Source organism: Panthera uncia, assembly GCF_023721935.1.
Source record: "Panthera uncia isolate 11264 chromosome B3 unlocalized genomic scaffold, Puncia_PCG_1.0 HiC_scaffold_1, whole genome shotgun sequence".
Classification (NCBI taxonomy): Eukaryota; Metazoa; Chordata; class Mammalia; order Carnivora; family Felidae; genus Panthera; species Panthera uncia.
Genome location: NW_026057582.1, coordinates 5812188 through 5827759, shown reverse-complemented (window position 1 = coordinate 5827759; position 15572 = coordinate 5812188).

Sequence of the window (15572 nt, the reverse complement as noted above, 5' to 3'; positions counted from 1 at the left end):
CTTTGGTTAGCGTTTCTATCAAATCAGAAGAGAAGAAACATATTTGGAAAGATCGGATGCGTGCTGAGGGTCTGTGTCGCAATGTGGGTATAAACGCATCATGACCTCTGACTGTTGTAATAGAGTCTCACTGCCTCAGGTCAGTCCCACACTGAATATGTTGTGTTGGTTCAAGTGTTTAACAGTCGTGAAAGAGGTTACTTGGCTTCTTAACCATTTGGAATTTGAACAAAGAAGCATCTTTGCTGGTCGTAAACATGGTTTCCCACAGAGATCTTTGGGCTTCTGCTTTTGGGGAGGAACTCTTGAAGTCTATGAGCAGGCCCTGTGCACAGCAACCTCAGTCATGGTCCAGAAGTCACCAGCAAGATAGGTTCCCTTTTCCACTACTCTTAAATGATGGCGCCATTTTTCAAAGCATGTTCTATAAACATTAGCTTTTCATGATGCCCTATAGGAAACATGTTCTAGACAATTAAGTTTTTTTTTTTTCTTTTTGCCATCCTCTGAGCTGGATATTGAGGATTCCAAGGAGAAGCTTTTTAGAGAAGACAAAAACTCTAGACATACCTTAGGAAGACAGAACCACACATAGCCCATTTCAATATGATGTAGTGAATGCAGTGACAGAGGTACCCACAGAGTACCAGGGGAGGACGTGTTGAAAATACAATTTCAGTGTGGTGGAGTAGGTGTTTCCAGTGGGACAATGAGGAAACCACGTTTTTGAGAATGACCCAATGCAACTTGCCATCGTTGAATTTAAGCAGAAGATTTTCTCCATAACTAGTTCCCATGACAGAGGCTACCAGTCACTGATAGGGATAGTTCTGATGATCTTACGGAAATAGTCACTTCTGGTCTTATTTTACAAAAAGCAACTTTAAATTGTCTTAAAACACTTTCATTTTTAAACAAATATACAAGATTAAAGGACTGTATGGCAACAACATGCACACACCATGACCAGGGGTGGGGCATAGACCACTGTGGGCAGAGACCTGTGAACCCACAAAGGATGGAGATTAATGCATGGGTCCTCCTGGCATGGAGGCAGTTAATTTGCTCCTCCTAACAAGTGATGAGTTATCCCCTAGGCTAACCCTGGCCATAGCAAGGGGAAGCAAGGAGTTAGGGGTGTGCCATGAGAAAAATAAGCAAATTGCAAGATTATGACAACTTGAGATGTTCAGTATAGATCCCCTCATTGTTTTATTTGCAGTGCCTGAATGAGTTTAAATATCAGGTTAGAAAGTTTATGAAGTTAGTTCTATTCAGCCTGGTGCAGAGCATACCAACTGGGAATAGACCAAATTCTTGAGCCAGTTAACAACAGCTGTAAATGTACAAGGAGAAGCCCCTTTCTTCTCCAAGTACCTCTTAAGAATCCTCACTAGAAACCATTTAATGAACAGACGCTAATAATGGGTGAGCCAGGAGAAGAGTAGCCAGGGGGGTCCTGCTGTCAAAGGAGCCATGAAGGGTCATTAACATAGCCACAGAAAATTAAGCAAAATAAAAGGGAAATCAAGAAAAAAAAAGTATTACCAGGGTTTGCTGTAATTTGTACTATCTTCACATTTTATTTTATTTTTTAAAATTTTCTTTATTGGATGGGGGGCAGAGAGGGAGGGAGAGAGAGAGAGAGAGAGAGAGAGAGAGAGAGAGAGAATCCTAAGCAGTATTTGTGCTATCAGCACAAAGCCTGATGCAGGGCTTGAACTCATGAACCGTGAGATCACGACCTGAGCTGAAATCAAGAGTCAGATGCTTAGCCAACTGAGCCACCAGGAGCCCCTTCAAATTTTACTTTTAGACCTAACATATAGAGAAAAGAATGGGGGAGCATGGTGTTAACTCACTTGATTTTGAATGTAAGCTCAGGGTTTTATCAGCCAGTGACCCGGTCTTTCTGATTCTCAATTTCCTCTTTCCTCTCCAGTGAAATGGGGTTAACAAAGCCTCACTTCACAGGGTTGATGTTTGGATTAGAACTGAAATAATCAAAGCAGCTGGCCAAGTGCCTGGACCAGAGTCAGCATTCAATCAGCAATAGTCAATATTATCACTGTTATGCTCAAGTTCCTTTTGGTAAAACTTGGACCACAAAGTAAATATTTGCCCTCTAATCCATTGGCTTTCAGACCAAATTCTTAAGCTAAATTGTCTTCTGTTTCACCAATTAAAATTTAGAGATATGAAGACCCTGGATTTCCATCCCTTTTAGTCTGAAGGTCACGAGATTTGTTTACATGAAGATGGTAGAGAAAATGCGTTTTTACTTTACTCAACTCCCGAACCTTACTAAAAATGGCAATCTTTAAAAAAAAGGACTTAGAATAAGAGAGAAAATATACCATCTGCAAATGATATAAGGGAACTACCACCATCTCAAACCATAAACTATGGGACACACCAAAATACCATATGATCTAAACCTAGGAGGTGGAGACTGCTGAACAAAGATGCACTCCACCTTTGATCTTAAGCAGAGGATATTGTCCCTAAAATGTCAACCTTTTGAGCAGTGCTGTCAATGCTTATTTGATTAGGATCTAGGGCTGTATATAAAATGCAGGAGAGGTGAACAATGCCCTTTTAGAGACCCCATTCAAGAACATGGGTTGCCTAAAGAATAAGCCCCAGGAATGATCATGTCATTGATAACTGATGAATACAGGAAGAGGTCAAGGGGGTTTCCAAAAGGAAGAGGAAGCAGCAAATTCAAGAATGTAACTCAGAGAATCTGTGGCCTTGCTGTTAGCCACAGTAGCATCTCCGATGTTGGAAACTGAAGCAAGACATCCTCTGGAATGAAAGAAATAATAGATCTTCTGACTCGAGCCAAAGATTCTATTTACCTAGAGCTGAAACTTCCATCGGTCAGCTCGCTCTTGGCCTGTCTTTTTTATAACATTTGTCTGCAGGTTGCCTGAAAAAGTTTAGCCATTAAAAAATGTTAACATTACCAAAAGAAGAGAGAAGAAACAAAAGATATGTGTGTGTTTTACAAGAGGAGTAACCTATGTCGATGGGAAAAATAACTCTATATAGTTTGGAGGGCCTTTCTCTCTACATAAATAAGTTAAAGGAAGCTGTACAGTAGTTCAAAGAGATTATCACACACACACACACACACACACACGCACACTGTTAATCTAGAAAAGAAAGGAATGAAAAAAGATAATATGATAGATGAAAGCCATTTTAGAAGCAAGAAAACAGATAAATACAAGTGATGCAGAAAAATTAGGAATAATTTTGAGGAAATCACACAAAATAAAATGAAAAAGAGAAAAGCAACAAAAATGATGATGCACAGGTTAATGCATATAAAAGAGCTAAGTAAGAGCCAGTATGTGTAAAACTGGTCCTTCTGGGGGAAAAAAAACCCCAAAAGCTATTCAATGACATCTTAAAAGACAATTTTATTAGATACAGACTAAAATCTACAGAGCCAGTAATACATTATACCTCAAGAAAAAAAATAATAAAACGTTTAACTGAATCCAAGTGAAATGACTGACCCTCAAGGGTAAAGAAAAAAAGTCATGAAGCTATCTAAACAAGAAAAGCAAGTTATTCAGAACTGACTTCAGTATTCAAGGAAGAAGAGAATTGATCATCATAAACACATTTCTGAGGGACCCCCCCCCACACACACACAAAATTGCATACAAAGTCACAGCAATATTCAGCCATGAAACTAATCCATACCACTAAGGCTGGAATAAGGGAGGGACCACGGCAGCCAGGTCATTCTTTAAAACATATGGCACCATAAACTCAGTCAACAACGCTAGAGATAAAAATAATGGACTCAGAACCAGAGTAGCTGTGTTAAGACTAGTGGAAGTTGAACACATTCCAATGTAGCAACAAGATCAAACAGCTGTAAAAAAAATATTATTAAAGAACACATAATTTTTCAAAAACCCACACGAGCTGTAAAAAGGATGCAACAAAGATAAAACGCAAATGTAAAAGTAATAACAAAGCAGCATAAACCAGGGCTGGAGGAAATAGTAATGACAGGAAGAAGTATGGACATGCTGTTTCATCAGGGGATACTCTTTAAAATTGAGATATTCTGGGGCGCCTGGGTGGCTCAGTCAGTTAAGCATCCCACCTCAGCTCATATCAGGATCTCACAGTTTGTGAGTTTGAGTCCCTCATTGTGCTCCACACTAGCAAGGTGCACCTTGCTGGGGATTATCTCTCTCTGCCCCTCCCCTGCTCACGTTCACTTTCTCTCCTCCCCCCCCATCTCTCTCAAAATAAATAAATAAACAAACTGAATAAATAATAAATATATATATATATATATATATATTAGGGATTTTTAAAAAAATGTTTCACTTCTCTCAATTTCTTGCATTTCTTCATAATTACCAGGATTTTTAGGTAAAAGAAAAATTACTTATCCTTATAACAAAATTTAGCATCAGACGAGAGCCACTGAGCGAAGTGAGTGGAGCCACTGGCCACATCCCCATTTCTTCACAGTCTTGGGCCAAGTTACACAAGAATATTGTAAGTGGCCACCTAATGTGTTCCTTGTGTTTGTCGGTCCAAAACCACCCTCCCACACTTTCCTTCCCCAAGCCACACCGCTACCTGGAGCCTTGGAGCTCCAGACCATGGGGGCAGAGTTGGGTGAAGAACCATCTTGGAACAGAGACCTCTCTGCTTCCATCAGGTCACCCGCGCAGTACCATCTGGTGCCTCCCCCTGCACTTAGGGACAACCTGAAGTCCTCTCCATGTCCCACAGAGCCCCGTGACATCTGGCCACAACCACCTCACCGTCACCAACAGCCATGCCACCATTGTGCCCTGTTCTCCAGTGCTCCACGCTTCTTCCCAGCCTAGCGCCTTTGCTCTCCCTTTGCCTTGGAAAGCTCCTCTTCCCAGTCTTCAGAGCATCTCCTCCAGATGTCACCCCACCATCTCAGGAATGCCTCCCTTGTTACCTGTTCCATCCCACCCAGAAACCTTTGACCACTTATCATTATCTGGAACCACCCATGCATGCATTCCTCACTGGCTTACTATATTTCCCACCACGAGGCTTCAGGAGACAAAGAACCACCTCTGGCTTATTCACTGCTGAGTCCCCAGTGCCTAGAACCACTCCCAGCATGCAACAATATATGCAGCAGCACAGCATACAGCCACTCCTGGACCTCTGTGCCAGGTCTCATGATGGATACCCAGGATCCAACACATGCAAGTAAAAACCTGCAGAAGAAGGACTGACTCCATAAGCATGTGACCCATACAGTTGCACAGGTCCTCAAGTTCAGAAGTGCTCCGCCCTTGAATTAATGCTCTGTTGTCATTAATATAACGTATTAAAGTATTCACGATTCTCAGTTTGGGGGGAAAGTTCTTATATTTTCATGTGCATTGGCCCCCATGAATTATATGGTTGGTTCTGTGTGGAATAAACAAAGGAATGAATGAATGCTGCCATTAGGACAATTTCAGCCTCAAAACCTCAATTTCTTGCAAGGTATGGAGGATGACTGCCTCCCTGCCTCACTCAGAGTGCACTGTAGGATCTCAACAAAGGGTGTGCAGAATGAACAGCCAAGGAGGACTCTTTGAGACATACCCCCATCCAACACACAACTGATCATGTCCAGTCTACACGTGTACCTCATGTACTAGGCAACTATTTTTTTAACGTCAAGGGCCCTTTGCTTATACGGTTCCATCTGTTTGCAATGCCCACCCTGTTGTCTGTCCGGCTAGCTGCTCATGACCCTCAAGACAAAGAGAGGGTATATCCTGCCTTAGAAAGCCTTCCCACCCCAGAGGTGGAGTGGAGCCTCCTCTCAACTCTCAAAATCCTTTGCTTGCTTTTATCATAGTGCTGTTCACCCCGTGAGGCAGGGGCTGTCATTTCTTCATGTAACAAACCTCTCCTGCTTCTCCGCTCCATGCCAGTCTTATTGTTGACACTCAGGATCCAGAGCTACCTGAGGCTCCATCTGGCAGGGCAGAGAGACAAGTCAAAGTCTCTTCCTCCACCTCTTCTGAGCCCACAGAAGGCACCCGCTAATCGTTTGCAAAATGACTGAATGGCTCAGCTAAGATTAGGACTGAGGGGATCTGCTGGCTCGCTGAGTCTTTGCCATGAATGTGCAACAGGACCGTGGAGAAGTCATTGGCCTGTCCTGTGAGCACTTTCCCCAAAGGTAGGACGGAAGGGCAAGACTACACATCTTCTCTCTTGTCCAGATCTGAGAACTACGAATAGTCCATTAAAACACCAGTGGCAGCCAGTATTTATTTGGCACATCTTGGGTACTGGGCAGTTAGAACAGCACCTTCTCCAGTCCTCACAAAGACTGGGTAAAGTAGATGATTATCCCAGTTTTTCAGAGGAGGAATGTGTGACTTAGAGAATTTAAGTACCTCCTGCCTACTCTCGCACAATTTCTATAGGACTGTCCCAAGATGAGCACTTATCTGCCTGACCCAAAGCCTGTGCTCCGAACCACAACACAGCACTGCCCCCTCCCCCAGCCTCAGCCTGTCTTCAGTCCCAGGACCCCAGCTGGACCCCAAAAACAGAAAGCCAGATTGAATCAAGGACAGGAAGTATAAGATTCTGCACATTTCTTGTGGTTTTCCCACTGGCCACCCTCCAGTTAGCCAAGGTTGGAAAACTGGACATTCCCCTCTTCTGGCTGGCATGAAGTCCCCCTCAAATTCATGGAAGCCAAGTCCAAGGGGCTTCTGTAAGTCACGCCCACAGCACACAAAGCCTGTGGTTCACACCCATCTGGGTTAAACAGAAGAGACGGCTTTCCCCCAAAAGCTGGGTCCCGAGTTTCCCTTCCCGCGAGCTGCTGACGAGAGCTGCAGAGTGGCTATCAGGAAGGCGGTCATGTGACAGATCCTCCCGTGTTAGCCCCAACCCTTTCTCCAGGCTTGCCCTCTGACAGTTATTACTACTGCAATAAATTCTTCAGTAAAACAAACAGGCATGCTGTAAATTTATTAGTCGGGGCACTCTGTGTTACTTAATGTAACAGCTAGTCTTAAACAGGTAACTACTGCAGTAAATAAACCAGTTTATTTAGGCACTGTCAGCCCTAAGTGTTCACAGGGGCCTGAAGAAATGGCATTGGCCTTTATAAGCATGATAGATGCCTGCATAAATTACATTTGCCCACTCAGATATTTGATGGCGAATTACCACCCGGGAAAAGTGTGGCACCTAGAACATCTCTGTGAACTTCAAAGAGTCTATGTTTGGAGACAGGGAACCAAATAGGTGTATATATATATATATATATATATATGTATATATATATATGTGTGTATATATATATATATATACACACACACACACACACACACACATATATATATATATATATATATGTATGTATATATATGTAGGATTTGCAGAAGTTTTCTCTGTGCAAAACTAACCAGTGTCCCAAACTTGCATATTATGGGAATGTGCGTAAAGTAGACTGAGGTTTTTCTGCCAGAAAACTAAATGGGGACCAGAGGTAGGAGAATAGAAAGAGAAGTAACCTTTCCTCACCCAGGTCATTGGAAACCCGGCGGCCTGACTTCATCATCCCCTGTACTCTCCAATCCCCGTGTATCTCCAGATACCAAGTGTAGGCAAATAGGAGATACCGGTCCTCTGTGGTAGATTCCAAAGTGAGATCTTTGTATGAAATGCTTATTCTCTTGCATTTTTGGTGGCCAGGAGTCTGAAATCAAGGTATCAGCATGGCTGTGCTCCCTCTGAGACTGTGGATAGAATCGCCCATGGATCTCCCAGCTCCTGGTGGTAGCAGACCCCCTTGGCTTGCTGTCTCCTCACTCCAATCTCTGCTTCTGTCTTTGTATGGTCTTTGTCTCCACATCTGTGTCTTTTCTTATGGGAACATCAGTTATACTAGATCAAGGGCCCATCCCACACAAGTATGACACATCTGCAATGACCCTATCATCACACAAGGCCACATTCTGAGCTACTGGGAAGGACATGAATTGGTGGGGAGCCTGTCCAACCCAGTTCAGATACCTACCATGCATCAAGACGCTTCAGAGCACAGCATCCCATTTTTACTTTTGAAGCACTTTATGCCCATTTTATAGATGAGGACATTAAGATCAGGAGATGTCCAATAACTTCCTGGAGAGGGTTCCTGTGCTGATACCAAAGCTGGGTATCGGCTGTAATACCAAAGTCCCCATTTTCCCCAGGACGTTGAGAAGCAATTCTCTGGCCAGTGCTCAAACCACACGAGGATTCCTCTAAAGGCCTCTCTTTTTAAAAAAGCAGCATGGATGCAGGCATCTATGTGTTGAATGACATTAATCTCATTGGAAAACATAGTTTGAATTGTTGGAAGGTCATTCGCAAAAGCTAAAAGAGCCAGGGCCAAGAGCAGAAGATGGTATATAATGGAACCGAAACTTTCTTCAGACCATATTTGGATTCAATTGCCTGTTACCCACAGCCCTGAAAATAAATGCACCAATAAATAATTATTTCCTGCCCCACACATTACCAAATATGACTGTGCCCAGTCTGGTGGCCAAGGAGCCAACCCATTGTTCAAATGCCTGGCCCCACCTCCCCACTTGGCTGCAAAAACTGTGGCTTTGCTTTCCTATGAATCCTAACTCAAAAAATAGAATGGCACACAGTCAGCAAATGCCTCATGTTGGCTCGCCACTGGCCAGCGCTGGGATCAATTAGATAAATACGGAGCAATGGGGTTTCCTCCGAATATGGTGAGGAACAGTCTTCCCAGGATCTGGTGACTTCAGCACCTTCAGCCCAGGAGATGGTGCCCAGAGCCCTGCACTCTGGAGTTATCTCCACTCAGAGCCACCCTTCTCCGAAGGTGTGACCACTGGAAGGCAGACCGTGAAAATTCTCCTGCACCACGCCTTGGGGTAAATCCAAAGTGAGTGCATATCGTCGGGTCCCACGCAGGAAGCCAAGTGCAGCAGTACCAACAGCAAAAGACACGGGGGTTTTGGACACAACTCAGCCTTGATTGGAAACCTACTCAACTACCCACTGGCCGTGTGACCTTAGGCAAGTCCCTTCACCTCCTTGGTCTGCACTTCCTTACTTGAAGCGAATTGTACCAACTATGTATCAAACAAGCTAACAGAAAAAAAACTCCTAGCCCAGAGGAAGCCGTATACCTTGGATCCCCTTACCTCCTTCTCCACAAATGGGGAAACCAAGGTGAACGTTGACCATTGCGATCCTGACTGGGAGAGTTGACATTCCAGTCCAGATTTCCATTACAGTCAAGATTATGGTGTTCAGAGTGGAAACAGTTGAGGATTCCTTAGGGGATGCTGCCTTAAAAAGGAGTGTTTCTGCCCAGGTGTCTATACTTCCAAGGGATCTTTACCCAAGACACTGGAGCTGTCTGTTTGCATGTACATCTGCTTTACTAGAATGCACCCCTTGAAAAGTAGGGCAGGTATCATTCATCTCGGTACATCACGTGCCTGGTAGGTGGTGTGGAACATTGAAGGCCTTAATGTATATTTACTGAACAATTGAAGGGGGTAGAAACCCTCCCCTGTTCCCCCCATCACTTCCACATCTCCTGCCTGAGCCATTCTGGGGGCCATTTCTTCTCTCCATGGGTTCTTTCCTCAAAAGATTTCAAGGTCCATGTTGGCAGTGTCTAAGATCGCCTCAGTCACATTCCTATGGCTTAGTGCAATGCCCAGCACACAATAGATGCCCAATAAACCATTGATGAAAACAGATTAAGAGGTTTTTAATAGGACACTGGAGGAAATAAAGGGGAGAGTAAAGTTAATTGCATAGAATACCTACCACGTGCCAGCTGCTTGGTGCATTCCTTCCTATTAATCATCACACACACACACACACACACACACACACACACACGCATAGCAATTCTATCCCCATTTTTACAAATGAGGAAAACTGATTGCAGTGAGCCAACTTGTCCAACACCACACAGCCAGTGATTGCCCGAGATCAAATGAAACTCCAGTCTGTCTGCAAATCCCTTAGCACACCACACTGTTTCTTCGAAATCTGAACAAAACATTGCCTCCTTTGTCATTTTATCTGGAACCACCATCTGGGAAACCCTCCCTGTTGACCTCCTGCCATCCCTGGTGTAAGGGACCCAACGTGGGAGCCAACCCGGCCTAACAGTGAACCGTGCTGGCTGCGGGTAGAGCTGAAGGGCTAGACCTTCTGACCAATACACCTGTAACATCCCAGGACCTTATTCTGCATGAGCCTGGGGCCATCAGACTTCACAGTCACGGGGCAGTGGAGACCTTCCTCCCCAAGCTCTGCAGGAGACTGATCGTGCCAGTGTGAGCTGAGCCGAGCACATGTCCTTGTGGTCAGCCGCCACCAACCGGGAGATGGAATGCTGCTTGCGGTGGCCATGGTTTCCTCAGACATATGGGAGGCCACTTCACAGCATGAAATCGAGCCCTCCGTCTGCCTTGCTCGCCGATGAGCCTGCCGGCAGAAGCAGGGGGAACTGTTGGACAGGAGTATTGAGAATTTAGGAAGAAGAACCACACATCTCAGAGGCAAGGACAACTTCATCCTGAATGGAGGATGGGGACCAACAGCCAGAGAATCAATGACTGAGTGCAGACTCTGTTCATAGCATTTGGTCCTCAAGGCAATGCCTCCCTCAGCGGCCATTTTGCAGATGGGAACACTGAGGCTCGTCAGACATTAAGAAAAGGAAGACATGATGGGGTGAAGTGCTTCTACTCCACCCCAATACTAAATTTGAGAGCAAGAAGCCAAAATTCAAATCTGGAGATTTCTCGACCACATCAAGAAGAGTTAAGTCCTGGACGACAGAGAACGATGCCTGTCTCTTCCTTTAGAAGCCATCCACCATGGTGAACACGTTCACAAGTTTGGATGGCTCACTTGAGTGCTCTTCTTTATCCTTTCTGAAGGGGATTGGCAAACCTCCTCGGGGCTAGCTGGGGTGTGTTCTAAAGGTTGTATGTATCTGTCCATCGGCAGAATTGGATCCCAGGCTTTCGTGTCTGCTCATGGCCATACATGGGCTTCCGTTTTTGTAAAGTTGGGCCACACCCACCTAACGCTGAAGAAGGGAGGCTGCGGGAGCCGAGGCAACTGCCCACCACAGGGAGCCACAGAGGGCGGACTCAGCACTGCCTCCTCCAAGCGGCTTTGCACGAAGTGATAAGTGTGATGTGGCCCACAGAAGCCCTTCGGAGAACCCCCCGAGGTCTGCGCTCTCCAATCCCCCCGTGTGTCCCCACTCAGATTCCTCTACAGACACGACTTGAGCAAACTGGAACCCCCCCCGCCCAACCTCATCCCCAGCACACTGGACACGTCAGCCTGACATGTCTTTCCAATTAGGCCAGTCCTGAGCTGCAGAGAAACAGGAAACCACTCGCAACCTCAGACCCATCCAGACGCAGGAAACCGGGCAGAGACAGGGGCGGCCCCAGCAGCGGCGTCAGCCCCGAGCCAGGGCACGACGCAGCCAGCCTCTGCCCGCCAGACACTGCCCACCCCTCCCGCTGCAGGCCAAGGGCCTTGCCTGAGGAGCAGAGCATTGCCCCACGGCTCTGTAGCTGGGAAATCTTGAGCACATTTCTCCGTCTCTCCAAAGCTCCCCAGAGACTCCTGCATGCACTGGGACCCCCCGCCTTCAAGAACACTGGTAGAGACAGACACCATGAGATGATGCTCGCAAAACATCAGCACAGCACTGGGCACATAGTGAGTGCTCGTTCGTGCCAAGGGATGGGCAGGGCCTTTACACAAGCCATCCCATCGGTGCCTTGCAGCTTCTCCAGTAGGGGAGTGTTGGGAGTCCCATTTGACAGATGGGAAAACTGGGCCAGGGTGTGTGTAAACTGTGATGGAAGGGCACATGGTTCAGAATCCCAAAGGGACACAGCCTCCAGTCTCAGCCCTGCCATTTGTGAGTTCGGGACTGGCCATGCGACTGTCCGGTCCACACCTGCCACGGGGTTGGAACGCATCATCTCCACGTCCAATCCTGTATCTTGCAGATGGTGCCCGTGGCCCTGCTGCACCACGGGCGCACCTGAGGTCCTGAGAGCTTACCCCACAGGCCTACCGCCCCACCCTGGCGTGACGAAGCTGACGTTTAGCTTTGCCGCAGATCTCTGTTGCTTCCCAAGCCTCACGCCTCCCGTTAACACATCCAGTAATCTCTCTGCGCAGCCTCTGGCAAAGGATGGCATACCTGTACCCCAGAACATTTATGTGGAGCGAAAACAAAATGCTGGAGTAGCCGGGGTCTGCCCTGAATCAGCATTTCCACGACAGACGGCTTAACGCCCCACCGAGCCTCGAGCCTCGCGAGCCCCCCTCTGGCCCCTGAGGAGGCAGGGCCGTTCCTTGAAGATCCACACACAGCCATCCGCGTGTCCCAGCCCAAGACTCACAAGTTGGCAGTTTCTCAAAAACCTCAACATGGAATTGCCATACGATTCAGCAACTCCATGTCTAGGTAAACAACCAGAAGAATTAAAACCAGGGACTGAAGCATCTATAGACTTACAATGACTGCAGCACGACACATAACAGCCAAAACATGGGAGCAGCCCAGGAGTCCTTGGAGGGGTGGATGGATAAGCAAAGGGCGGTACATCCAGAGACAGAATATTATCCAGCCTCAACGGGGAGGGAGGTTCTGACACCTGCTACCACATGGGTGAACCTCGAGGACGTGATGCTGAGTGAAACAAGCCGGCCCCCAAAAGACAATCCCACTTATGTGAGACACCTAAAATTGGCAAATCCACACAGATAGGAAGTAGGATAGAGGTTAGCAGGGGCTGGGGGAGGGGAGAATGGGGAGTGAGTGTTTGATGGGGACAGGGCTTGTGCCTGCAATGATGAGGTTCTAGAGATGGACGGTGGGAACGAACGCCCAACAATGGGAATATACTTGGTGTCACTATGCTGTGCCCCTGAAGAGGGTCAAACAGTAAATTTTATGCATATTTTAGCACAAAAAAATAGGAATAACAGGGCCCTCCTCCTCCTACAAGTTCAGTTCAGTGACTGCATGATTTGGCTGAGATCCCCCCAGATGGGGAGGCCACAGGAGGCTGCTGATTTTTCTCTTAGGGATCCTTCAGCAAAGCCTCATGATTCTGGGCCAAGCACCCTTCACCTCATCAGGCATAGTCCACGTGGATGGGTGTGCGGGGGTCCCACAGGAGCCAGGGTGCCAAGAAATGGGGCCATTTTTAGTAGGAGAAATGAGCTCTCTAACAAAGATAGACGGGGTGTTTCAGATCCTCTCAGGAGGTGGGGCGAAGGGTTAACGAGGAAAAGAAAGATCAACGTTTCGCCCTGAAATTTTACAGTCACAGATTTTAATGCAAAGAATCTGTTGAGCGTGAACACTGTAAATCTTTGATGAAAACTCATACAGCAAGTCAAATGCTTTCCACATTGTCTGCGCTCCCAGGGAGCACCCCCGGCCCCCCGCAGAAGGCTTGTTCGCTGCTCGGAGAAGGACTTCACGGGCCAGGCCTGGCCCTCCCCTGGCTCCTTTATTTTAGCTAACTTTTTTTTCTTTTACTGGGGGGAAAAACCCTCTACTAAAACAAACCAAAAAAAAAAAAAAAAAAAAAAACCTACCAAAACACCAAAGGTACCAAACCTGATGTGTTTAAACCCTGAGGCGAAACAAACCCTTCCAAGCTAAGCATGATGCTCAGAACGAAGGACATCAACCTCTTCGCACACCCCACCTTGGCTCGCAGGAGATCATTTGCAAACACAGTGTGTGTGTGCCCATGTGCTCTCACTATAGCTTTCCATCAGTTGGATTCTGGCTTCATTTCAAATCACTATAAAAAGTGTTTAACGAAACTTCGGTCTTTGGCCTTCCCTTTAGGAATTGTGTCGTGTGTGTGTGTGCGCGCGCGTGTGTGTGTGTGTCCACCACTCCCCACCCCAGCGCCCCAGCCTGACTTTCACATGCAAAATCCAAAGATCCAAGTCTTTCTCACAGCTGGACGGAACTGGGGCTCTCTAGTTCGGTATACACTTCCGGAGGGAAACCAAGCCCCTGAGAGTTTATTAACTTGTCCAAGGTCATTTACAGAGCTCTTCTGCCTCCACATCCAGTGCCCCCGGCCCCACACACCAAGCCTTTGCTCAGAGAGTGATCTGAGCCGGGGAACGAGGCCCAGGGAGTTGCCCACAGAGCCAGATGGGCTTGTCTACAATATTACACTGTTTAAGTGAAGGCACTTGAAATAGCAATTGTATCCCTCAGACCGTACCTCCTAGAAGTAAGTCAGCACCTCACTATGGCATGTGTTACAAAGCAAGGGATTGTTTCTCTCAATATTCCACTCCTGATTGTTTCACGGACATCCATTAATTTTTGAATCATAATACTCCCTTCATTGTTTCTAGCCAGGGTCCTGTTCCGACTCTTGCACCCCCCTATCGTCGTCGCATCATTTTTCTGTCATTATTTTCTTTTGAAAAAAAAATCAATAAATCATTTGTGATTCCTGTAATTGAGACCACATGCCTATAGTGTGGAAATTCAACATTTACCTTAAACAGCAAATCTATTCTGTCAGATACGATGATGTGGAAATTGTCAGGGAAAGATAATGATCTTACTCCAGGCACAGGCGTGGGTAAACACACACACACACACACACACACACACACACAGGGCAGAAGTTGAAGCCAAAGTTTCCGAGAGAAGATGACCAGTGTGTTGTGACTTTCGCGGGCTCCCTGTGGGACACCGTGGGCAGCTCACGCTGTTGCACTAATTGTGTGGTTGAATGCGAGTTGTCTGTAATGGAAGCCTACCTAGTGGTCATCGGTGTGGCAGGAAGAGAATTGGGTTAGGGCTCGGGAAATCCCGGTGCTAGCCCACATCTTGCAATAACAATCATTAGGTGGCCATTTCTGCAGGCATGTCAGGTGACATTTTTACACATATATTTCCAAGAGCCCCCACAGACGCTCCCCCCCCCGCCATTTCATAGGGCAGAACCTGAGCTCAGAGGTGGTGCCCAGGGTCACCCGGCCGGGAGGTCGCTGGCATCAGCCTGCTCTATCCCCGTGCCAGTCTCAATGTTGGTACAATTGAGAGAACTCTTTTAAAATGGGAAGGTTGGACCAAAATGATTTTAACAGTGCTTTCCAGCTCAGAACTGTCCCGTGCTGCTTTGGGTCATGGCATCACTGCCTGAAATGGCCACAGTGCAATTACTCTGCACCCCAATACATCGTTGAGAGTGGGGTCTAAGGAAGCTTGGTTCACAGGCACCCCATGGCCCATGCTGAGCAACCAAGCTGTCATCAACGTAGCACAAAAATAGGCCCAACTGCTCCTCTGCCCACATCCACAATCTGTGCACTATGACCTTGTAACACCTCCCATTTCCCGCCCTTGACTCCAGGTTGGTTGAAAGGACATTTAAGCCTTCCATGTGGCCAGCGTGGGATTTCTCTCTTGTCTTCTCCTCCCCAGAGAAGAAGGACTATGGCTTCTTGAC